The sequence below is a fragment of the Halichoerus grypus genome, chromosome 12 (genome assembly GCF_964656455.1).
Source record: "Halichoerus grypus chromosome 12, mHalGry1.hap1.1, whole genome shotgun sequence".
Taxonomy (NCBI): Eukaryota; Metazoa; Chordata; class Mammalia; order Carnivora; family Phocidae; genus Halichoerus; species Halichoerus grypus.
The window spans coordinates 79,618,953-79,630,176 of NC_135723.1; the positions used below are offsets into that span (position 1 = coordinate 79,618,953).

Consider the following 11,224-nt stretch of genomic DNA (forward strand, 5'->3'; position numbering starts at 1 on the left):
TCAAGAGGAGGAGTGACATGATGTTTATATAGGTTTTGAAAATACGACCTGTGTAACCAAGAGAAGGATGGATTCTGTGAGGTCCAGACCATTATAATCATTTAAGAATGAAGTGATACAAATTTGAACTGTGAATGCTGTCTAAGTGTAAAGGGGTCCAAACAGAGCAGAGACTAAGAAAGCACCTACTCCACAGAATTTAGTAACTGGCTAGGGGTAGGGGGTAGGAGGCAATGAAAGAAAGGAGTCTATGTTGACATTTGTGCTCCTGGCTGGGCCTTTTGGGTGCATAGTGGTGCCAAAACTGGGACAGGAGCAGGTGTTGGAGGAAGAAGATGACTTCGGTATTAAGTACATTGTGTCTGAGGTGCCGGTCCACTTGAATGTGTGGGTGGGTCTAGAATGATGGGGGTGGGCTTCCTGCTGCAAATAGGGGCTTGGGGGTCACATGGCTGAGTGGCATTTAAAGATGGGGGTTTGGGTGCGGTCACTCAGGGAGTGTGGAGAATGCAGAGGCAGAGTATAACCAGACAGAAGGAGAGGAGAATCGTGGGGCACAGCAGAGAGTTGCCCTAAGGAAGGAGCCGTTGGTCCCATAAAGTGTCTCAGCAAGTTCTGGAGCCTGATGGTGTTCACTTGAACTGGCGGTCAGGTGAGAGCAAGTCTGTGGGAGCAGTGGAGATGGACATCCGATTGTAGGGCTGGGGTGGGACACTCACCAGGATGAAGAGAGTAATGCAATGCTTCGTTAGAGGGAATGCTGCTGCTGATGGGAGAGCAGAGCGTCCCCAAATCTCAGAATAGAAAAGGCACATCCTCCTGGTATGTCATTTTTACTTGACATGAGAAACAAAAGTTGTATTTTATACACACACATATACACATATAATCATTTTTACTTGACATGAGAAAAAATTATATTATTTATATATTTATGTATAAATTTACATATATATTTTATGTCAAGCAAAAAATATTATTTATATACTTATATATAAATTTATATATATATATTTTTTATGTCAAGCATATGTGTGTGCATAAATATATATATCTCCTGATTTTTTAAAGTTTGCATTATGCTACTTTGTTTTTATGGAAGATGTATATTAGTACTTGTTTTCACTGACCAAAAGGAATCCAAAGAGGATTGTCACTTTTACAAAAAAGTGAGAATAACCATTCAGTGTTTGGCAGCGAGCCGTTGCAGAGGTAGCGTGCACCCCGCGCAGCGAGAGGGCCCCCCAAGTCCCCTCCCCAGGACCTGCACTCGGCGTCTCAGCATCAGGCCTTCATAGCTTTGAACCATGTCTTTGAGCATCTGTGCTTTATCTCAATTTATTCTGTACCTCTCTTAGGAAGATGTGTATTAGAAAAGCCTAAGAAAGGTTATTTTTGGGGTCTGGGAATACTCACAAGTTTGTCCACATAAATTAAGTCATTGCTTCTTTGCTTTAGGCCATTTCTGCATGTGGAAGTTTTTATAGGAACACTACTTTAGGATAGTGGGGGAAACCTGTGTGTATGTTCTAGATAAAGTCAACTGGAAATCTCATTCCATCTCTGTGACAGGCCATGGTCTTCTGCAAGATTTCTGAGAATTCCTGGGATGGAGGAGAATTCCTGCTCATAGTTGTCTCCGCGTCCCTGGTTCCAAGCCCGCACCTTGCAAACCTATGATTTAATGGCGCTGTTCCAAATTATATTGACCTAATGTGGCAATTAGCCCTCTTTCTCCATTTCCACAGCCTCAACATTGCATGACAATTTGGGAAACAAAGGAAGGGCTGACATTAGAGCAACACAAACGACTTCAAACCAAACACGAGACGTTTCTGTTGTGAGAAGTCCTCTGCCTCACTGACCACCACAGATTTTTTCCCCACTGGCTATTTCACCCCACTTAATAGTCTGTATTTTCTTGCTAGTGTATCACTTCCTTCCTCTCCCCTCAAGCTTCTGCATCACTACTGTCCTCCTACGTTACCCTTGGGAATTCCAGATCCGTTTCACTCTATTAAGCACAGCAAATTCAGCTGTCTCTGGTCCCCTCCCAAGGTGCAGTTCCTGTCTACCTTTGCACCTCCAAACTCATTAGTGTGGTGCAGATGCCAGGAGCCTTTTATTTAACAGGAGCCACCCCTAGACTTATGGCTCTGAAGAGAATTTCTTCCCCCCTGGAAGATGGTATATGCTCTCTTTGAACACCACAAAACCCTCAGAGTCACTCACAATCTGTTAGCTGGACTGTTGCTTCTGAGCTGGTTTCTTCCAAACTGGCTTCTCCACTTCCATTCTCACTCCTCCCAACTTGTCTTTAACATGCTATAGAGGGATATTTTTTTACAAAATGCAATTCCGATCACAACAGTCACCTGCTTGAAATTCTCCAGGGGTAGCCCATATTCTCCAGAATGAAGTTCAAATCCCTTAGCATGGCAAACATGGCCCTGATTATGTTTCTGCACCACTTGTCCTCATGTACCCTGTGCTTAAGCCGGACTGAGCGACCTGCAGCTCATCGGACAAGTGGTGCCCCCTCTTGACACACCACCTTTCACATACCGTCTTACCTGCCTGGAGTTCCCCTCCCACCCTTTAAATCTGGTTAGCGCCTAATTCCTCCTTCCAAAGAGGCCTTGAAAGACAAGTAGCTTATTGACCCAAGTTGATGTAGACAAGAGCATCCTCCAAAAGAGCCTCTGTTCTCCACATTCTCCTGGATGATCTCATCCAAAGTGCTATCTTTAAATACTACTCATACCACATGACCCCCGAATCCAGGGGGTCACTCTAAATAAATGCCCCCCCGTGATTCTGAATGCAACCATCCACATCAGACACCATGTATTGAAAACTGAACTCATCTTCCTCCTTCAACACCTGCCCTTGTTATAATCAATTTTCCACAGTCTCACAATACATTTTGCCTTGCGTTATATACTATTTGTGTACATGTCTTAGTCTCCCCACTATCTTTACTGGACTATAGATCCTGGAGATCAGGGACTGTATCTTATCTTTGTGCCTAATAAACCCAAGCACTCGATACCTGTATTTGAATAGACGGATATATTAGCTACTCAACAACAATGAAGAGACAACATGACAGTGTCTTTTCATCATTCTTCCTGGAGCGGCCAACAGTGGTCTGGGATCAAAAAGGAACATGGTTGAGAAATGAAGTTCTAGACGCAAGACTGGTCCCAGATCCTACACATGGAGCTAAAGGGCTCCAGTGAGCACCCAATGGTACCATTTCCTTTGTGCACGTTGTAGGCCAGAGTTCTAAGAATATTAGCATCCACTCTCGCTGCTCAAAGCCCCCACACCTTTTCTATGCGTGATCTGGGAGCAGTGGTCAGGCTATCGTCAGGAGTGGCTATGCAGTCTACTGTCAGGAGAGCGTTTGAGCAAGCCAGGAAAAGCGGGAAAATGAAAGTCCTATTCTCTAAATGAATGATCCTGACGTAAACTTAATCTGATCTTTAAAACCCTAACGACAAATTTGCACTCTAAAGTGGAAGTTTTTACTTGGATACATTATCTATTTGTATATTAATATGCTGCACTAATTTTCAGATGACTAATCACTTGTTCCAGATTGAAACACTGTGTAATTAGCTATATAACCTTTATTATAAACTAAACAGTTTCTTAGCAACGCAACTTTTGTGGGTTATATATTTTGAAATTTTAAAAATTAGACATGTAATTGAAAAGCATACTAATCTGTGGTCAAAATAGTGTTGACACTAGCACAAACTGCTAAATTTTCTCTCTTCCTGAATGGAATCTCAGATGATCCATCTGAGTGGTCACTGTCACATAAACACAAAAACAGATGATCAAAAGTCAGCCTCAGGTTACAATTTGCAAGTTGCCCTCTGTGAATTTATCCTGTATTGATTCCTTTTCAATCCAGTGGCCGGGTGGTGGCAGCACCCCGGATTAAAAACCAGTACATCCATCTGAACATAATCCAACAAATAGCGAGCGGCTCAGAGGAACTCTTTACAAACTCTTCAGCAAAAGTGGGAAAATTAAAGGACATTTTTTTGGATATTGTTTTTGGACTTTGGAAGGAGGAATCAGAGGGAAAAATACATGTATTTATATATATTTATGATTGTCTTTTTAGAAGTTATAGTTTAGTCTTCTGCAGCTCTACTTTTTATCCACATGGTACCATCTGGGAGTTGTGGAGCCTACCCAGGAGACCAGCAGAAAGCTGAAAATATCACATTCAGAAGGAGCAAGGTCATACTAACACCCTCATTTATTTTTCTCTAAATGCTGCCAAGAATTTTTCTGTGACTCTTTTCAGAGACACTCATAGGAAGTTTAACAGGAATCTTGATTTGTTAGGAAGGATAATTATGCTTTTACCTCAGAAGCTATTAGTGGTGAATAGTTGTTTTTAAAGAAATGTGAATTTTTTTAACATAAGCAAAAAAAAAAAAAGGCAAAACAAATCCAATTTTGTCTCCACATATGATATTCTTAAATTAAAAGTCACCATTGGGGTGATAAAAATACGAAATAAATGGAAAATGCTTAAGGAAAGGAGACACACTGGCAGAGATTACTTTGAGTTCAGAGAGAGGACTCTGAGGTAATTCCAAACAAATTCTTGTGTCATCATTTATTAAGCATTTGGGATTACTCAAACATGTTAGTTACCTAATCTAATATTTCAAATAGAAAAAAAATATTTTAATGCTGATGGAAAGGGGAACGGGGGTTGGGGATGAGCAAACCAAAGACAGATTATAAAAACACTGTATTTTATTCACTGAATACTCCCAAACATGAGCCTGTACTAATCTCACAACTTGCCTTGGGCCTTGGCTTGCTTCAGTCGCTGCTGGATTAGCTGCGTGATTATATTTTCCTTTCTGTTGAATTTTTTTTTTTTTCTGGAAAACAGAGAATGACAGCGTTTCCCTCTGGGCTTTGCACGTGCATAACCAGAACAATCCCAAGCCTTCTACATCTGAAGTAAAGCTGCTGGAGTAATATTTTTATTTTTTACCCAGACTATCACTGATGACTTAATGCACCTGCGAGGCAGGGAACCGTACTGGTAAAGGCACAACCTCTGTACTAAGACAGACCTAAGTCTGAGGCTCAGCTCTGCCAGGTACCAGCTATTTAACTTTGTGCAAATTGTTTAACCTGTTTTGTTTGCCTTGGCTGAAAATTGTGACAAGTTCCTCACGTAAAATATTTTGTGCAGTGTCCAATTGCATGTTAATAAGCGCTCTAATAAATACTGGATAGTATTAAAATGGATACTTTTAAATACGACTTTCCTCAAAGGAAAAATATCTCAAAGGAAAAATAAATGGGCACAGAGTAAGCACGGCCATGGGGCTTTTGGAAGGCCCCTTAAATGGCTTCATCATTATCATCAAAAAGTAGCCCAGTCTGAAACTGGATGAGTGTCCACTTTACAGTTCACCCTGCAGAAGGGAGACAGGGTTCAGGGTGTCTCCGTGAGGAAGTCAGAGAGAGCAGTGGACACTGGGGATTGCAAACTAAGTGGGCAGGTGTTGACTATGCCCTCTGGGGAAAGTGTTTATTAGAAAAACACTTGTAGCTACACTGGAATTAGAATTAAAATTAAAACTTAATTTGGGGCGCCTGGGTGGCTCAGTTGGTTAAGCAACTGCCTTCGGCTCAGGTCATGGTCCTGGAGTCCTGGGATCGAGTCCTGCATCGGGCTCCCTGCTCAGCAGGGAGTCTGCTTCTCCCTCTGACCCTCCTCCCTCTCATGCTGTCTCTCATTCTCTCTCTCAAATAAATAAAATCTTAAAAAAAAAATTAAAACTTAATTTAAAAAAAAGTGAAAGCAAAAAAACCCCCAAAACACTTGTACAGGTTAGTAAATGTATTGCCAATATTTCTTCCTATTACTTACATGTCTATGGGATCTTCACCGCGTTACTTCCCAATATCAACTCACAAGTTTCAAGAACACACACATGCAAACCCAACCCTATTCTGTGCATTTTATATTCCCAGCCCTCTTAATTACCTGACAATTACTGTTCATTTCTGTGACGGGGGAAGGAAGTAGAAGGGAATGACAGGAGCCATACAATAAAAAATTGTATTAGATAATTTCTAGGAGGGGTAAGCACAAGGGAGGTTATTGCTACCATATTAAGAGAAAGAATAATGCTGGAGAGTGATTTAAGGGGACAATGCTTTCAAGAGAAACATTAACTCAGGAAAGCAATCCCTGTAATTTTCTGAAACCTGATGTTTCTGATGGTTTCCTATTCAACATAGTGCAGTAGTTTCTATCTTTGAGGGAGATGCTGTGAAAAATTGCCAATGGGAATTTAAATCTGGAAACCAAACAACTTGGGAAAAATTTTTATTTTGAACTTTACACAGCATCATTTTTATTCCTCCAAAAGATTTGCCAGAACAGCTCTGGTAAGTCAATTAATACCATTGTCAAGGTCACATTAATTCAGGCCACTTATTTTAGAAGAAATAGATTACAGTCTACATGTTGTCAGCACCTACATTTTGCGGAACAGTATGTTGGATATTGACAGCCTGCATGCCCAAAATGCCATGCCTAATGGTTGGTCCTTTTCCCCAATTACAAAAGAAAAACCAGCCATGGAGAAATCCTGACTTAGCACTGACAACTCTTAAAGGATATACATATATTTCCTATAGTTATATCAGTGACTTATTTAAACTCTTGCCATATTTATAAATTATACAGTACACTGATATTAACAATCCTGTTTTCAGTAGCCAGTAGTCGGCGAATCTTGAAACTAGCTTAAGTCTTCACCATTTGACCCATTGCCAGTCTTGCGGGTAATGATTACAAATATAAGTCTTTTCCTTATCATTTTGTTTCCCCCAAAATTTTCTCATTAGAGGCTGAGTGCATTAATGTAAACTTTCTACAAATCCTGACCTATGGCTCAAACGCTATTTCTCAATCTAAATGGAGCCAGTCAAGTCCTTGTGCACTAATTCCTTTCTCCTACCTGGGCAAGCTAATTTCTGCAGGTCAGGTGGATCCATGAATACATTTTGTATACATCAATATACATAAATGATCCTGCTCATGCCCACTAACACAAAGACAGTTTCTTAAATAACATTAAATGGCTCTAAGGTTGCATCTCCAGTGACCTGCTAGAGCGGACCTCGTATTTTGAGACAGGTTTGGAAGGGGCTCACATGCATTGGTAGCCACACAAGAGAATCTCCAGCATCCAGTGTCAAGGTTTCTCCAGCCTCCTTTCCTGTTTTACTGATGCATGCCTGTCAGCCATTCTTTCATGATCAGTCATGAGCATACCTTCTATTCCTAAACTGTATCAAGGTGATTTAATAAACTACCTGTTACAAAGTTGGCAGGGGAGGTGGGGAGCCTGATTTCTCAGTGGGTCTTAGCATTATGTGGCCACGTGAATTTCTATTTTCCTGATCTAGAGATGTATTAGTACAGAACAACAGATTTGGTTTATTCTGGGGCCTACTTCCAATTTACAGTAACAATAATTCATTTTAAGTAGTTTGGCTAAGCATAGGACATTAGGATAATAACACTTGCATTCAAGTGCACTCACCCAGTAGCTCCAAAAATTAGATGTCGGAATTTTTGAAGACTCGGGAACTTGATACATGAGAACATTTTCTTATGTTCCTGTTCCTTCTTGCTTTAGCCACCAGTTCCTATCAATATTTAAAAAAAAAAACTTGTGTATTTGGAAGCTTTTTGGGGGTAAAACTTTCAAAAAATTCCTTCATAGTTTTTACACTGCCCATCCCTATCCTCAGTTTCGTGGTGTATCTTGTCACGGTGAAGATACAGCAGTGGTTTCCAAGTGTTGGAAGATACTTGCTTTATTATGTCAAGCAGTTTGTGTGTGGAGTCATTACTGAAATTCTAACTTACCATGCATCACAAACCAAGACCCAGATACGAAGAAAATGCTACACCTAAGTGTTAACCAGCCATGCGGTGGGAAAAATACATTCCCGCCCCCGCCAAGTTATCCTATCTTTTCCAATGACCCACCAAATCCCATCTGAGTTCAACCGTGCATAATGATTAGAGAAGTAAGCTTGACAAAGTCAAGACTGAACTCAAATGCCCAACGTACTTGTTTCTCCCTGCCCTTCTTCTCGGTGGCATGATGCTCGGCTTCATATTTAGAGTTGGGAAAGGAAAAAACATCTATGAAAAATAATACAGCGACTTGCCATCAAACCAAGTTTTCTGTTGTCCTGGAAAACCAAGTGATGCAAGTGGAAAACAACAGGAGGATGTTGAGAGGGCTCAGTGGCACACGGAGCTCTCCACACCCAGTCTCATGGCATAAACCACATCAGACTGACCCAGACATGGTGGCCGTAAACGTCTGGGCTCTGGTGATGCAGACCTAAAGCAATTGTCTGGCTCAGAATCAACTCAAACTTTCAGAACATTTTTAGGCAGCAGGTCCTTACAAACATGTTCTATAGCATCCAAGCATTCAACCAGGGACAAAACAAGGTCACTTAAGTTTTAGCAGAATATGCAATTAAAAAAAGATGGCTTTTCTACATTTATAGCCTTGCTTTTTATTTTTTTTTAGAATTTAAAAAAAATTTTTAAAAGATTTTATCTTAGGAAGAGAGAGCCAGAGAGAGAGAGGGGACGCATGAGTGGGAGGAGCAGAGGGAAAGAGAGAGAGAGAGAATCTCAGACTCCAGCTGAGAGCCCGAGGCAGGACTCTATCCCAAGACCCTGAGATCATGACCTGAGGCAAAATCAAGAGTCCGATGCTTAACCAGAGCCACCCAGGCACCCCTATATCCTTGCTTAATAAGCAAACATAAACCAAATACCCAATTTTATTAGCTTCTTAACTAGTTATCACCCTTCAAAATGGAGATTTTAACACACTTAATTTTACTTGCTAAATGTTTTCCCAATCCCAATCTTTAAATGAAAATCTGCTTGCAAACAAATTCTCCTTTCTATTCTCTGCCTCCTTAGACTCCCACCCTAACTAAAAAAATAAATAAAAGTTGTTTCTTTTTAGGCTCAGAAGCTGATTTAAGGAACTAGTTAGAGTTCTCTTAACAGATCTCTACAGAATTGAGACATTATGAACAGCTTTATGTCTTCCTATAGTTAACTGGACATGACGATGCCTTTTCCTTTCACTTAATTTGTTTCTTTCAACACCAACACTAGAATACAAGCTTTATTTTCCTGCGTTTTTTCCAGTAAGGGTGAAATACATGCTACTAAATTAGAATCTCCCCTCTCTCACTAATAAGAAAACCAGGAAGCTGGATTTAAAGCGTTCGGTTTGTCCTTGTCCTCTTGGAAGAACTCCCGGTCTTTAAATTGACAGTGCAGCTGTGGACTGAAAATTATACAGAAAGATTAATACATTCTTAAACTGATTTTCTGTCAGGAAAGTTGAGTGTTAAGGGTTTACAAAATACTTACGTCTAAATAAAGGCAATGCTCTTTACATCCATAGGAAACAAAAATAATTTCGATGTAGAATATAAAGCTCAATTTTATTAACCCAGCACTAAATGACAAGAGTGTCCTGTGATGACCGAATGCTTGGACAATGTAGGGTGTCCGCCATCACTGAGCCAAAATACGATCCCGTGCTTCAGAGTGAGGCCGGTTCCTCAGAGCGAGCCAGCTTTCCTCGGCAGAGACGAGAACAGGATGCCAACACCCAGATGACAAGTACGAAAGAGTGAAATTCATAGCCATAAATCTTTCAGAAGCAAAGTAAATCTGCAACTTACTAGTAATTTAAGAAAAATACAGAAAACAAGGATAAAACAGTATTACGGTGCACAGAAAAAAGCAACTGAACTAGTAGTCAAGGCTGAATTCTAGTATTAGCTCCTTCTAACAGAACTCAGGCGAGCCCCTCTACCAGTCCAATGAGAGTTGGCCTGATGGAACTCGGTGGTCTGCAGCTGTCTTTCAGCTGTGAAGTAAGTATTTTAAATGTAAGGAGGGAGGAGATCTACCTTACTGCAATTATATTTTAATGTCCATCACCTATTCAGTCTTAATAAATAATTGTTTAAATATGGCGATATTGATGCTTAAAAATTCTTAAGACTTGGACTTGGATGAAAATCCTCACACATCTAGCCATAACCAAGGTAAAACTGAATTCAGGTCAAGACATGCCAACCAGTCCAAGACAGAAAGTCATGTCAATATGACACCTGGAAATTCCAGTTCCATAACATAATTTGATACTGTTAAAATGGAACTTCCTCTTGAATAGAAAATTTAAAGAAAATTCTTACTAAAGTAAGTATAAAAAATGTTTGTGGTTGTTAAAAAATTAAGGGACTTCAAATTTACTAGAAATTCCCCAATACATAAATACCTAACCTAAAAACCACCTATAAGCTTAACTGTTAAATTTTACTCAAAAAAACTGTGTGCTATTCATATATTGATTTGTCAATCTTGATGGTGGTACAGACCAGTTTAGATTTACACTGGACTTGTGTGAAATTAAATACTGCACCAATAGTTAGGATGACCACTGATATAGACTTAAAAAAAAAAAAAAAAGATATGGCTGATTTATGTAGACATGTTTTGTTATAAAGCCAAAATTTTCAACGGGCTCCTTCATGCAAAGGAGGATACATGTATCACATGTTGACGTAAAGGCAGTCTTAGCATTAACTGCAAAGTATGCTCCCCATCATATTCATAACACCCAATTTATTACACCTTTTTCCAGGGGCTTCACTAAAAAGCAAAGGTTAAAAAAAAAAATCCATCAATGAAAGACCAAGAGATTATAAGAGAATACTGTATTTTGGAGGTAAAATCTAACAATGTCAATAAAATGTGTGCAAAGTGAAATTTCTCTTCCATAAAGAATTTTCTATTGTATATAAATAGACCTTATTTCTATACTTGTCCTTTAAGAACTCCATTTCTAAAGGACAGTAAGTTATTTCAGGAATTTCTCCTTTGATTAGATAAATATAATATGACAAGAGCAATTCTGAGGCATTTGTCTCTCAAAAAAAATTTTTTTTTAAAAGTTTGGTTAATACATTCTTAAGTGTTCACATCTGTACAACAGAAACGAATTTTTAATAGAACATATTATTGAAATGTTTAAATTTGGCTGAAGTTCTTAGAAGGCATTTTGTAGCATCCTACACACTAGATGCCATAACTCAG

General features: G+C 39.6%; 1 long non-coding RNA gene across 1 annotated transcript; it reads right to left on the reverse strand.

Moving 5' to 3' along the window:
- Positions 1-7,610: 7,610 nt before the first annotated feature.
- On the reverse strand, positions 7,611-10,932 carry LOC118529132 (uncharacterized). Its single transcript, XR_004913968.2, has 2 exons — positions 8,148-10,932; positions 7,611-7,716 (listed from the first exon to the last, which is right to left on the reverse strand). It is a non-coding gene; the product is annotated as an uncharacterized LOC118529132 (long non-coding RNA).
- Between the last annotated feature and the right edge of the window lie 292 nt (positions 10,933-11,224).